Source organism: Cebus imitator, unplaced genomic scaffold (assembly GCF_001604975.1).
Source record: "Cebus imitator isolate Cc_AM_T3 unplaced genomic scaffold, Cebus_imitator-1.0 Scaffold67, whole genome shotgun sequence".
NCBI lineage: Eukaryota > Metazoa > Chordata > Mammalia > Primates > Cebidae > Cebus > Cebus imitator.
In genome coordinates, this window is record NW_016107382.1 from 1,502,260 (window position 1) to 1,516,678 (window position 14,419).

Below are 14,419 nucleotides of genomic sequence, written 5' to 3' on the forward strand. Positions count from 1 at the left end.
AATATAAACCTTACAGCGAAAGGCACAACTTCTGCTGTGTTTATTACTCGTTCAAAAAACCTAGGAGAATTAATAGAATAAGTATTTATTGGATGAATGAATTAGATAATAAAGAAAATCTGGAAACATCTTAACCACAAAAGTAGATTAGTCTAATACATTATGGTATATATTTACCATGGAATTTAAGTAAAGGAAAACTGTAATTTGTAAGTATAAGTGTAATATTGATAAGATTTATATAATAAAATATCAAGGCAGATTATAAACATTATAATTTTATGAACCTATTTTGGTAAGTAAATAAGTATGCATTAAAAAGTTAGAAAGAATGTACATGAAAATATTAACTATAGTTATTACTGGATGTTAATAGCAATGTTTACTTTTCACTAATATGTTTCTGAATTTTTCAACAGCTAATGTGGATTATGGTGAAATTTTAAAACTACAAAAATTTAAATAGATTTTGAGAATTGATAACTGAAATATGAATAAATCAGTTAAAAAAATCTCATCTACACAAAGGATTTATATTTAATTTTTATGATTCTAGTTAAATAGGTATAAATATTTTAATAGTCCTCTCCTAATTTGCATGTCTTGACCATGTTTACTTGGTTAACAGCTGCAACCACCTTGAAGGCAATCATATTTTTCTAGTATCCTGAGTGGTTAGTTGTTCAATAAATGTCTGTTGAGCTAAGTAACTCTTTTATAACATCCTCTAATTGATTGCTATGTTATCCGGAATTGTCTCAAAATGCCAGTCAAACACTTTATATAATACTGATTTAAAATTTTTCCACTTTTTCTGAAAGTTTTTAATTTATTTGCAATTATCTATGGTTTTTAATTTAGGTTGCAATTTTTTTTAATAGAAGCTAAAAATTAGTATAATCTGTGGTTCTTTTTCCATTAGGATATTTCCTATCACCTCTCTGCTTACAAAGTAACCACTATAAATTTCTAGTCAACAGTCATTTTTTGTTTCTATAAAATAAAATTGTATATTTAAAAACTCAATATATCTGACATTTATTTATTTTGTTTTATTTTCATGAAAAGGAAGCTTTGGTTTTATTATCATCGTTTTACTCTAGGCACAGACATTTAATAATTCTCAATTCCCTTTTCCAGAAAACTCTTTGATATTCTGACCTATTTACACTCCCAGATGCATTCTTAGAATTATCTCTTATAAAGTCATGTTAATGCTTTCATTGAGACTGTACCAAAGCTATAATGAAAGTTGAGAACATCTGACGTCTTTAGAATATGATAGTCTTTATATTCAGAAATATAGTTTGCCTCTCTGTTTATTTCAATATTCTCCCAGTAAACCTTGGTAGTTTTTTACATCATTTGTAGCTTTGTAATTTATTCCTATTTACTAAACTTTTACTTTATTGTAAATTGGATTCCTTTTGCACTGTTTTTCCCCATATAGTTTCAATTTTATTATTTCCTTTTGGCATGTTGTTTTGTTATTTTCCTGAATACGTTAGGTAGAGGCTTAGTTCATTTTTATTATTATTATTCTTTACTTCCATACAAATTGTGGAATCTTGAGTGATAAATTTTTTACTAAGTGCCATTTTGGCAGCATTCCATACTTTTTAAACGTATTGTATGCATATTTTCATTGCATTTTCTTGTTCTGGATTCCTTCCCTGACCTAGGCACTTTTAAAAAACACTTTTAAAAAAAGATTTTATGCATTTGGCTCATTTTAATTCCATTCTTATTATTTGTTTCTATTTTTAATGTATTGTAGCCTAAAATGTAACCTGTAGGGTAACAGCTTTTAAAAATCGCTTGAATACATTTTCATTCCAGCATGTGATCCTTTTGAAAAGGGTTCTAGTACACTTGAAAAGCAAGTGCATTTCCATATCCTGCACCTATGCTCTCTACAAATAATGGTTAATTCTATTTTACTAGTCATGCTATTCAATTAGAATTCTGAGAAATAATTCTTTGTCTCCTTGTTATCAATCTAATTAGGAGAATCTTAACATGGCAGTTTCACTTATTTTTGGCTCTCTTTGATCTATTACTGAAGAACTGAGAGCCAGTCCTTTACCGTCTAACCAGTACCATATGAGCCACATGATAATGACTTCTCATACAAACTGCAAAAATTTTGGCAATGAAAAGAGAGGCTGCTATTAATTATGCCAGATCAACAGTTGTAAACCAGGACTCTGAGCCAATCTAGGATAACTTCACTGTATCTGAGGGTAATTTGGCACGAGACCTCCATCCACCAGGGATGTTCTACACTAGTAAATGGAGTTTGGGCAGTCAATCAGGTCATATCTTGGAGAGTTTAAACATAAACTACTCAGAAGAAACATAACAGAAGGATAAAGAAAAAAAGATATACATATTGAGAAAAGACACTAGTCAGATATCTTGAGGCAAAAGAAGTTACACTCAAGAAAAAGCAATACCTGTAATACCAGCACTCTGGGAGGCCAAGGTGAGTGTCAGGAGTTCGAGACCAGCCTGACCAGTATGGTGAAACCCTGTCTCTACTGAAAATACAAAAATTAGCTGGGCATGGTGACATGAAGCTGTAGTCCCAGTTACTCAGAAGGCTGAGACAGGAGGAAAGTTGCTTGAACCTGGGAGGTGGAGGTTGCAGTGAGCTGAGATCACACCACTGCACTCCAGCCTGGGAAACAGAGCCAGACTCCATCTCAGAAAAAAAAAGAAAGAAAGAAAGAAAGAAAGAAAAGCAATAAAGAGGAGGAGAAGAGGAGTGGGAAGAGAAGACATTTCTTTGGTGACAAAAGAAAAAGTATAATATGAGAAGAGAAGGATGTGAAAACACAAGAAATTGTGCACTTGCAGCATAAGGACCAGCAATGTCAGAGGAGACGTTACCTAGAATTAATATTAAATAACTAGTTGTATTTATTTTCTAAACTATGTTCCAGTTTCCCAGGGCAAGCTATATAGCTACTAAGACATTTTCTGTTTCCTTTTCTTTCTCTGCGCATTCAATAGCACATTGGTTGAATTGGCCTGAGTGCATATCTGTGACTGGAAAGTTGAAAAAATTTCACAAAGTTCTATATTTGTAAAAACATAACATAAAGAGATGTCCAGTGAATGTCAGTTGCATGTATTAATATGTATTTTATACCTATCAATGGTGACAACACTGTTTGCTCTTGGATGGAAGAGTTGTGGGAGATTTTTGTTTTCTTCTTTTGCTTATCTTTATTTTCTAAATTCATTATAAATACTAATGAAAGAAAAAACAAAGTTATCAAAATCAATAGGGGATTTGATAAGTTTAGATATTTGGAGAATTTCTCAAATTTAATAGACAAAGGAATTTTAGGAAAAGGAAGGAGTAACATCCAGAAAGTCAAGTTATCAAAAGGCAAGCCATGAGAACCAGACTACCATATCACTTACTACAGGTGCAACCGTTAGACTTACCTTAACTTACTTATTGCTCTGGTACAATGAAGATGACAGAAATATTTTCCCCATGGAATTGCTATGAGTATTAAATGAGATAATGTTAAGTGAAGCACTTAGACCAGTGCCAGGCATGACATAAGTGCTCAAGGTGCTGGCTATAAACTAGAGGCTAAGAGAGATGTAGAGGAAACAGCAGCACCAACGACAACAACAAAATAAAGAAGTGGTGTAAATACAGAACATCAGTTCTCAAACTGGGATTGCCTTCCTTCTCTCCATTAAATCTTGGTCCGCAGCAGGATTGTGACTGCTCTGAAAGCCCACAGGACATGTTTCAGTTCACAGAGAGGCTTTCCTTCTTAAGTGCCTCGCCTCCCGCTTCCAGATTGCCCAGACTGCAGAGATCCTGCACTTCCCTGCTCTGCCCATGGTGCCAGCCAGATGCTTGGTTCCTTGAGATTTATCATTTGCCACATACAAAGTAGAAAAGTTTACAGATTTATAACATTTCATCAGAACAACACAGAAAGCCTCCCCATGTTGTATGTGTCATTTTCTTTCTTTTTTAGCAACAAAACAAATGGAAAAATGTAATAAAAACCGCTAGAAAAGAATTTTTAAAAGAATAAAGTACCTTGTGTATGTGAATATACAGAGTTTGGGAGAAAGGGTTGTAGTAATAACACGGAAAATGAGCTCATTATTAACATCAATCTTTGTTATTTTTATTTATATTTCTTTTACAAGTATTATGCTGTTAATGCTAGCACTTTGGATGCTATCACTTAAAGCATGACTGTAAATGGATAAAATCTGTTGTCCTTAAATTCCCTAGAGTGAAGACATTTCTTTGGTGACAAAAGAAAAGGTATAATAGGAGAAGAGAAGGCTGTGAAAACGCTCACAAGAAATTGTGGACTTATAGCATAGGGAGCAGTAATGTCAAAGGTTGAATTAGCCTGAATGCACATCTGTGACTTGAAAGTTGAAAAAGTTTCACAAAGTTGTATATCTGTAAAAATTTAATACAAAAGAGATGTCCAGTGAAAAAGATATCCTCAAAGATACAGCCCATACATCTCAATATTTCCTTGCACATAGTAGGTGCTCAATACATGACAGTTAAACAAACATAGGAGAAAATAAACACATACTATAGAATAGAATCTATACCAATCTACAAAATATTATATAAGCTATAAAGGAATCAAAAATCTTTAAGATGCTTCAGGGAACTGCAGAGCTGTAATATATCTGAGCCTACAATAAAAGCTGACTGCATACGATAAGTATTTAGTAAACTAAATTTATTAGTGTTGTCAGTGCCTCTAAATTCCTTGCTCTTAAATCTAATATGTCACTCTAAAGCTCCTAACAGGGACCTTTCATTTTCTAACCTGTTTAATTAGATCCGAATTCCCAAACTAGATGTTGGAGGCAAAACATTAACAACTGCAAAACAAAACAGAACAAAAATATCCTCACCTGAAATTTTATTTAGGGTATTGCTCTAGGCTCAAATTAATTCTGCTATCTCATAAACCTCACATGTATCAGTTCCCATTAATAACTGACTAATTTGAGTCAGCATCTATCATTTAACCAAAACTACAAAGAACTTACTTTATGCCAAGAACCATCTTAGGCATTTTAGATTTAAAGGTAATTCAGCCAGGTTCTTACATTTCTGGTTTTTATTTGCATTGTTGGAGCTTAACTGCTTGGTTCAGGACTGCTGCTTCAGATAATCTGGCTCTTGTAGTTGGAGTAATGCTAGCTCCTATAATCAATGAACTACATATTGTTGGTGGCTTAATCCAGTAGAAATTTCTTTCTTTTCCACATGATGTTTTTGATCAGTAGGTGACTCTCTCCTGCCATGTGCCGAGGTTCCCTTCATCTCAGGCTCTACTATATTCAACTTGGATCTTAAAAAGTTACCCCTGAGGTCATCTCCATTCTTTTCATGCTGTAGTGGAAAACACATGGAGGACTGTGCATGGGAGATTTTAGTGCTTGCCTGAATGTGGTTCACATAACTACTATTTACATTACTCTTGGTAGAAATCAGTCACAGGTCCACAACCAGCTTCAAAGAATGATCTAAGCTGTGTGCCCAGGAATAAGAGTCAACGAGTTGGCTATATAGCTATCCATGCTTGGACATATCTCTCAACTCTGTATACTGCAATTAGACAAGAGGCACCACATTGCTATGACCCACCCAGACATCTGCAATACAACCTGTCACATGGGCTCATAGAGCCTCTACCTCCCCCTACCTTCATGTATTCCTGGGCCAAGATAACTTTCCTTCAGTGTTCTCCAGTATTTCATCATACAAACTATGCTTGTGTGTTAGGCACCCCTTAAAACAGCTCATAGTGATTCCTACCTTTTGCTATGCATTCCCTATGCAATCCTTTCCCTTTGAATATGTGCTAGACTTAGTGATGAACTTCTACCATTAAAAAAAAAGGTAGAGGTGATGTTATGTCACTTTCAGAAATAAGTTATAAAAAGACCGATTTTCTTGATCACTTCTTCACTGTCATGTTCTGAAGGAAGTCAGCTGCCACAGCATGTGCTGCCACAAGGGTAAATACACATGTCAAGGAACTAAGGAAGTCCCCTGGCCAACAGTCAGTGAGAAACTGAGGATCTCAACAGTCAGTGAGGAACTGAATTTTGCCAATAACCATGTGCCCAAACTTGGAAGCAGATCCTTCACCAGCTGAGCCATCAGATCAGACCACAGCCCCAACTCTGATACCTATACTAAAGCCTCACTCATAAGAAACCTCCAACTGGAGCATGAACCCAGATTCCTTATTCACAGAAACTGGGAAATCATTTTCGTTGCTTTAAGCTACTAAGTTTTAGGGTAATTCGTTACACAATAATTAATAAATGTGTGACTTATTCCCAGTAGGGCTTCCTTCTTCCCTTACCTGTTCTTGCAAAACACCCATATTCAGATGGCTTCAAGATTGTGTTTCTTCACAGTTTCCTCATACATGGTCTTAAAATGCCACATATACATATTTTATACACATATATATATTCATAGTAAATTATATACAAATACATGTATATAATTTCAAAAAGTCCCATTTTTATGCAACTTTGTTTTCTTTATATTCTTTTTAACACAGCAAAATTTTTACTGTACAAATTTGATGTGCCTTTTTAAAACTCAAAATCTTCACAGTTACCTTTTGTCTAATATTTGGTTGTTAAAAATACAATCACGTTATGATACATTAAACTAATCATAGCATATATATGAGAAATATATTGCCTAATTTAGATTTAGATGAAAAGAAGATGCAAACAATACATAGCCAAATTATTGAGAACAATAATCTTAATGTATTCTTTATTGCATTGCCTATAACTACTAGAATAGAGTGTAGCACACATTCTTTTTGGAGCAAATAATAAAACGTTAAGGTGGATTTTCTCACAGATTCTAACAAATTCTTAATGTGAAAAGAACAAAAATTTTAAAGCCATGCTTTTTCATCTGCAAAATATAGAAGTCAGTGTTTATTCTTTTATCACTGAAAAGGTGCTGTGAAAAATAATGTGATAAAATGTTGAGAACAAAACTTTGGAGCAATATCTTCAGGATTTTTTTTCACTTAAAACTTCTGGAGAGTTTGGAAGTAGATATTTCCTAAAAGGCAGCTTTATACAGTTTAAAAATCCTAGGCTTTGAAATCAGAATATGATGTTCCCCACTCTGGCATTTATCTATGATCTCTAAATAGTAGCTTAACTTATTTGAACTTGTTTCTCCGTCTGTAAAATGGAGATTGTAATGTACCAAAATAGCTTATAGTGATGTTGTGAAGCTCTAATATATATATATATATATATATATATATATATATATGTGATTTTTTTATAAACTGTAAAACACTATATAAATGTTAGTTATAATTGTTATGATTAAACACAAGTGTTTCTGTATAAGCAGATACATAAGCTCATATTTACACAGTATTTCATTTTTCCAGTTAATAATAATAGTAATGAACATTCGTGCATGATGGCACATACCTGTACGTCCTAGCTACTTGGGAATCTGAGGCAGAAGTTCTAGTTCAGCCTGGGCAACACAGCAAGATCCTGTCTCTAAAAAATAAATAAATAAATAAATAAATAATAAAAAGTAATAATAATGAACAAGAACATTTTCTAAGGGCTACATGCTATCCTAAAATCTTTATATTTATTAACTTTACAATTTAAAAATCTGAGGAAGGGAGATGTCAAACAACTACCCAAAGCTACACAGCTAAAAATTATTGACAGAGCCTGGAGCTGAACTCTGGAAATCAGCCTGTAGAGTTTGCCCTTAATGATGGCACAATATCACATTCCAAATAAATTTTATTACATTTGCAGAGACGTATTCACACATTCATACAAACACACACTTCATAATATTTTTTTAAACTAAAGTCCATACTATGTTCAGATGATCTTAGATTTTACTCCTTTTTTTTTTCTCTTCTAGGAAACTATATCACATTGAGTAGTCATGTTTCCCTTGGCTCTTTTGGCTATGACAGTCTCTCAGACTTTCTGTATTTTTCATGACCATGACAGTTTTGAAGATTACTGGTCAGGTGTCTTGTAGATATCCCTTAATTGGGGTTTGTCCTATTTTTTTTTATCATTATTAGGCAGGGATAATGTGTTTTTGGGAGGACGACCACAGAGGTGAATGACTATTCTCATCACATAATATCAAGGGCATATACTATCAATATGACCTACAATTGTTGATGTTAACCTTGATTATCTGGCTTGAGACATAATTTTTCAAGTTTCTCCACAGTAAAGCTGATTTTTTTGTCCAGTCTCGATACTGAATTCTTTGGAAGAAAGTCACTATGTTTCTTGAGAAAATAGCCTCTATCTTCTAAAGAGTTGAGTACCTACATGAATTCTTTGGAAATCATAGGAGATTTGTCTAATCTTCTTAATTTAATTATTTGTCTAGTCATTTATTTAGTCAGCATAAGACTTATGGATCTTTATTTTGTACTTCGGATAATAATTCAATACCACATTAATTTTGTTGCCCAAATTGTTTTAGTGTTGACCATTGGGAGCTCTTTTGGTGGTTTCTGAGTCCCTCTGACATATAGCCATCATTGGGGAGGTTGTTTGATTTACTTCGTTTGAATACATTTTTACTTTCCGGCACAATACGTTTTAGAATTCTATTAAGATAATAATATCTCCTGCAAGATTTTATTTTTAATTCTGGCATATGCCAGAAAGGAAGTAAGAAAGCATGAGGCTAACTACTTCAGCTCCCATCCAGCTTTATTTAGAAGTTTCCCTCAGGACCTCATGGACTCTCTGATAATTCTCTTTTTAGGGCAATTGTTTGGGGTCATAGTTCCTTTGAGAATCTGATTATTAAAAAATACACAAAACAACACATTTCTGTGATCCCCAAAAAATGCCTATAAGCACTTCTCCATTAGATTTGCATGAGCACTTCTCTTTTCACAAACCAACGGAAGCTTGTCCATGCACCCTGTATTAGGGCTGGCGCCTCTGATCTCAGAGGAAATAAGAAAGCAAGTAATTACTCTGGAGAAGCCCTTAACAACCTCAGAAGTAGGAGAAATAATGTTTCCTACATAAACATTACCCATTTATAACCTTGGAATTTTAGGGCTAAGAACCATGAAGGATCATGGCAGGACATTTCTATAGATAAAATAGTGAGGCTTGTAGAATAAGCTGACCTGTGCCTAGTACATTCTGTACCCACATGGCCAGACTTAGCCTCTCTCCTGACCCCAAGACCATAGCTAGTTCCATCCACTGTGTTATTGAAGAAGGGTCTGACATTCCTTGTGGGAATTTAGGATAGCATAGCATTTAATTTTTTTGCTTTTTGACAAATTGATGAATGAAAGATTTCTTCTGATTAATACTATTATTTACCAACATCTTTCTCCCAAATCACTTCAAATGGGAAATTATAGGACAAAATAAACCACCATCTTTAGAAAGGCAGAAAATGCTATTCTAAGGATCTGCTGCTTTCCCTGGTATTTGCATTCCCTTGCTTCCCTAGGTTTACTCTCCCCTGTCATTATATAGTTTCCTTTCTCTCAGAAGTTCAAAGAGTTGGAACAGCTCAGAAGGAAATGAGGGTCTGAACATAGGTTCTCTGGGGAAGCACGTAAGAAAATAAGCCTCATATTCCTTTTTAAGTCATACCCCACTCAGTTTCCATGGTGAAGATAAACTCCAGTCTGGGATTTGGAAATTCATATTATTGTGCCTGGGGCTAGAAGTAGAGAAGCCAGGCTGCTTGCCCTAGAATTGAGGGAGAAAGAGCACCTAATGGATTTATCTTCAACCACTTCCTTGAAGTGTCCTGCCATTTCAAATCTAAAACCTCCTTAGAATAACATAATTAAACAACAAGATTATACTGAAAGAAAAGTTATTCAAAGAGCAGTCCCAACGCTCCCCTACTCCCCCACAAAAAGGCATTGCAGAGATTTTGCCATATGCACCCCTCAACTAACACATAAGGTCTGTAAATGTCCATGTACCTGAATACATAGAGCTATTTGGGCCTATTCTAATATGCTCTTCGATTAGGTTTACCTGCATATCAGAAGTAGAGAAATGGGGATGATAACATGAATATGTTGTGCATTCAGTGTCAATAATTTTATTGGAAATAAGAATCTGGAATTCTCCAGCTCCCTGTTATGGAATGCAATTCAGCATGTCTATGGGCATAAGTCAAGGGAAGCTCTCACGATCACTCTCATCTCTTCCTTCCAGTTAATCAACTTGGGCTTCCAAGGTTCAAAGCTGTCCCCAGTCATTGAAGGAAATAAATGATACCTTACCAGCTTACAATGAAACTAGCAAGTAGGGAACCATAGCACAAATGTAGATTTAACACAACTAATCCACAACTGTCACTTTATTTCAAATTAAAACATTCAAGAAAAACAGCCTGCCTTCATGAAGTAGAAAAATAAAGTTACAGCTAACATTAAAGAAGTCATGTAGAACTTATTTGCTTTTTTGGTAAGAGTGAAAAATAGAAAAGACAGGATGGTCCAAAAAGCTTAACACTTTATTTGATAAGGATCACTGCAAGAAATTACCTAAACCCAGAAAACAAATCACCTAAGCCCAGAAAATAAGTAATTTATCCCTAAAAAAAAACCGGTTCATTTGAGTGAAAATTAGAGAATATGGACATTTTAAGAATTTTTTTTTTAAAGAATACACATTGAGCTGCCTTTCTAAAATATTAACAAATTGAAATTGAACCACAAAGAAAAAGGGAGGCGCTATTCAATAGTTTTTGGTAATGTAATCAAACAAACAAACAAAAACAGCAACTAAAAAATTGAAATTCTAACACCTTCCAGTAGGTGGGTGAAGTTCAAGGTCTTTAACAGAAGCTGGACCATTAACATGTTAAAATCATGTTCCTTTCAGTGTACTCTGAGAGTCTTCATAGACAGTTGCATCAGAATGACATGGGGGAGTGAGGAATTGATGGGGTGGGGAGGGCTGCATAAAATACAGATTCCTGGATCCAACTGCAGATCAATTGAATCTGGATCTCCAGATGATTCTGCTATACCTTGAAGGAGAAAAATCTCTGCCTTAGAAACAACGGAATGTAGGAGAAAATGCCTTTTCGACTGATAGTGTATATTATTAGACAAAATTGGTTTTGAATTTATGATATGATATAGTTCAATTTGATCAGCCACTACACATCATAAATTTTTAAAACAAGATGATTTTCCTTAAGACAAGCAACCATTGTGATAGTTGAGCAGTTTTATATCTGGAGACTTCAGGATATTCTTATAAAATAGGAAGTTAGACTCTTGGAAAATGCTCAGTTAAGTGTTTTTCTTTTGTTTTTAATTTCATAAATATACATTTACCTAAAATATAGGAAAGTTTTAGAGTAGGGTACACAACTTATTCCTTAATTAGCTTTCTATTTCCCTTTCCAGAAAATATCCTTTAATGCATATTGGCTTAGAGTTGAGTTTTATTGATTTCCCAAACTTGAATGTGGTTAGAAATTGTTTCACAAGTTGCTATTTTTAGTTTTCCAATTTCCAAAAGTTTTGATGATTATCAACACACATTGCATGCATCCTAGACATACTGATCTTTTCAAATTGCTCTTTGACATTTTTGATCCAGGCAATAAGTAAAATCTTTATCAGGCAATGAATGAAAATTTAAAAACCTGTGAAAGCACAAACAAATCTTGTTATAATTATCACTAGGTTCAGAATCATTGAAACATATTTGTAGAAGCAAAATATTATGTGTTCCAAATCCCACTGCTCACAGATCAACAGCATGCCTTAGGAAGAGTGCCAAGAGCCATGGGCCAATCTGAGCACACGCTCTGCTTCAAGATGCAGAAACCAAGGTGAGAAACTATGCCTGTTCTTTGCATCATAATCAGGTAAAAGAAATGTATTTTATGGGCTTTCACACTTTATTTGAAGATTATCATAAACTGAGAATTTCATATTGTAAAGCCTCTAAACAGTAAACCTTTAATACGGCCTATCATGCATTGCACAGCCTTCCATGAAATGGTATTGTCTGAATTTCTCTCACAGGGTTGAAAGTATTAGACTTAAAGTTAGACTCCCACATTTTGGAATTAAGAATTATTTTGCAGTGAGCAAAGCCCCAGTAGAAAAAAATTTATTTACACTGATCCTGTCAACACATTTTCCTTGTGTTTTTAAAGTACTGATTTTAATAACGATCATATTTAAATACACTATTAGTAAATTTCAAGGTATATTTGATTTACTGCATCTTTGGGGCAAACTTTGCTTATCAAGTGTAACAGTGAGACATCAGTATAACCAGAGATATGCGCTATTACATATATTTGTGCTAGCATTTAAGTGATCTATGGAAACAATAAAATGGGTTGGTGGTAGCGTGAGGGCTTACTAGAGAGACCTTCCAGGGCGGTACCCTATCTAAAAGGGAGTGTTGTATGCCTTGCATTTATTACCTAGAGTCATTTTTTAGCTGCTGCTTAAGAGACTATACTTCTAATTTGCTTAATTGCTACTGAACAAGACAGCTGAAAAGTGCACAAGGAGGGTTTTTTAAAAATTCCTGATAATGCCTGGAGTAAATTAATCCCCTTATGAACAAATAAATCAAAATTTTAAAGATACTGAATGCAGACAAAGCCAATCCAAGGAGAAATTTCCCTGTGAGAAATGTGATGAAGTAAAAAAGAACAGTAGTATTTTCTCCACACAAAGTAACTCCACATTGGGTAGATGAAATGATGGGATAAGAGGGGTTTGTAGGAGCTCAGCCCTCATGAAGTTATCTAATGGGATAAAAACCTTAACAAAGAATTAAAACAAAGATGGCAGACTTTAATTGAAAACTTGATCAATTAGCACAGAGGCCATAAAGAGGCAGCAGAGCATAAAATTTGATTAAACAGAACCATACATCCTGCTTCATTTCCAGCAATGTGGTGAAACCGATGACCTTGGAAAAAAAAAAAAAAAAAAAAGATATTTGTTGAGGATGAAATAGCCCAGAACGGTGGTTAAAACAAAATGCTTATGAGAAATTTTATGTATAAGAATGCCTTAAATTAAAATTCATATTTTTATTCAGAGGAGAAAACACAGAGAAGTAAGTTTGGATAATTGACATATAATCCAAATTTATGACACTGTATCAGGGCAGATGGGATGCAGAAAATAATTTTATTTCATAAATGTGAAGAACTGAGCACATTATGGTTTGCTGACTACTCAAATTTTCTCGCTCATTTTGGCCCTATTTCCACTCATTCTGTAATGACAGAATGAAACAGGTCCAAATTACAGACTTGAGCCCAGTTAGAAGAAAAGCAAGTGATAAACCTCTCCTGAGAAACTACTCTGTCGTGGTGCTCAGCTTATTCTTCCAGAAGAAGGTGATGAGGAAGAAGAACTAGAGGAAAGCTGGAATATTCTTCCATACCTACTACAGTTTAGAATAAATTGTGCTCTGTGTTCTGTTCGTTGGCTGTCAGGAATAACAGCAAACATAGACATGCAAACTTTTATATTCAGATATAAAATAGTTAATATTGAGATCATGTAACAATTTTTCCATCATTTTTCCTCAGCTAGTTATGGCTGAGGATTCCTTCCCCTTTTCATTACTTATCACTTCACCTTATTTCATTTCTAACTTCATCTTGCTTTTTTTACTTTCATGTAATGTCCTCCCACCACCTCCCCCAGTGCTTCTATACTTGAAGACTAGAGTTAGGTTTTGCTGCTGGCTCTAAGTAAATGAACTAGTAAATTACTAGGAAATAAGTGACACAAGAAGAGANCCACCCATTCCAACTTTCCCTTTCTGAGCCCCTCTCTCCAGCCTAAGGTAGAAATGATCTCTTAAGAGTGTGAGCCTGGCCATTTCCTCACTGCTAAAAAACTGCAAAAAAAAAAAAAAAAAAAAAAAAAAAAAAAAAAAAAAAAAAAAAAAAAAAAAAAAAAAAAAGCACTGCAAAAAATCTGCTTTTTGCAAAGGGAGAGATGTTCAATGTAAATGGAGAGTAAAAAGACTTGCCATTCTGGTCTACAGAAAAGACAGAGACTAAATGAAAAATCCGTGGCATTCTTTAAGTACCCCTCTTCACCCCTGCACTCATAGTCACGTGAGGCTATGGAAGTGGCAGAGACCCATGGAAGCTGTCACTAAGTGAGAGAGTCAATATTAAAATGTACCTGCAGGCTCAGATAAACATACTCTGCTCTTAAACCCATTATTGTTTCCAAAACAAAGAATGGATCTTGTTTCTCCACTCATTTCAACTGCCTTCAATTCAATCTTTTCTTCTGTGATTCCATCCATAGCCCATTCTTTCCTCATGACTTTTCCTGTATAAAAATGT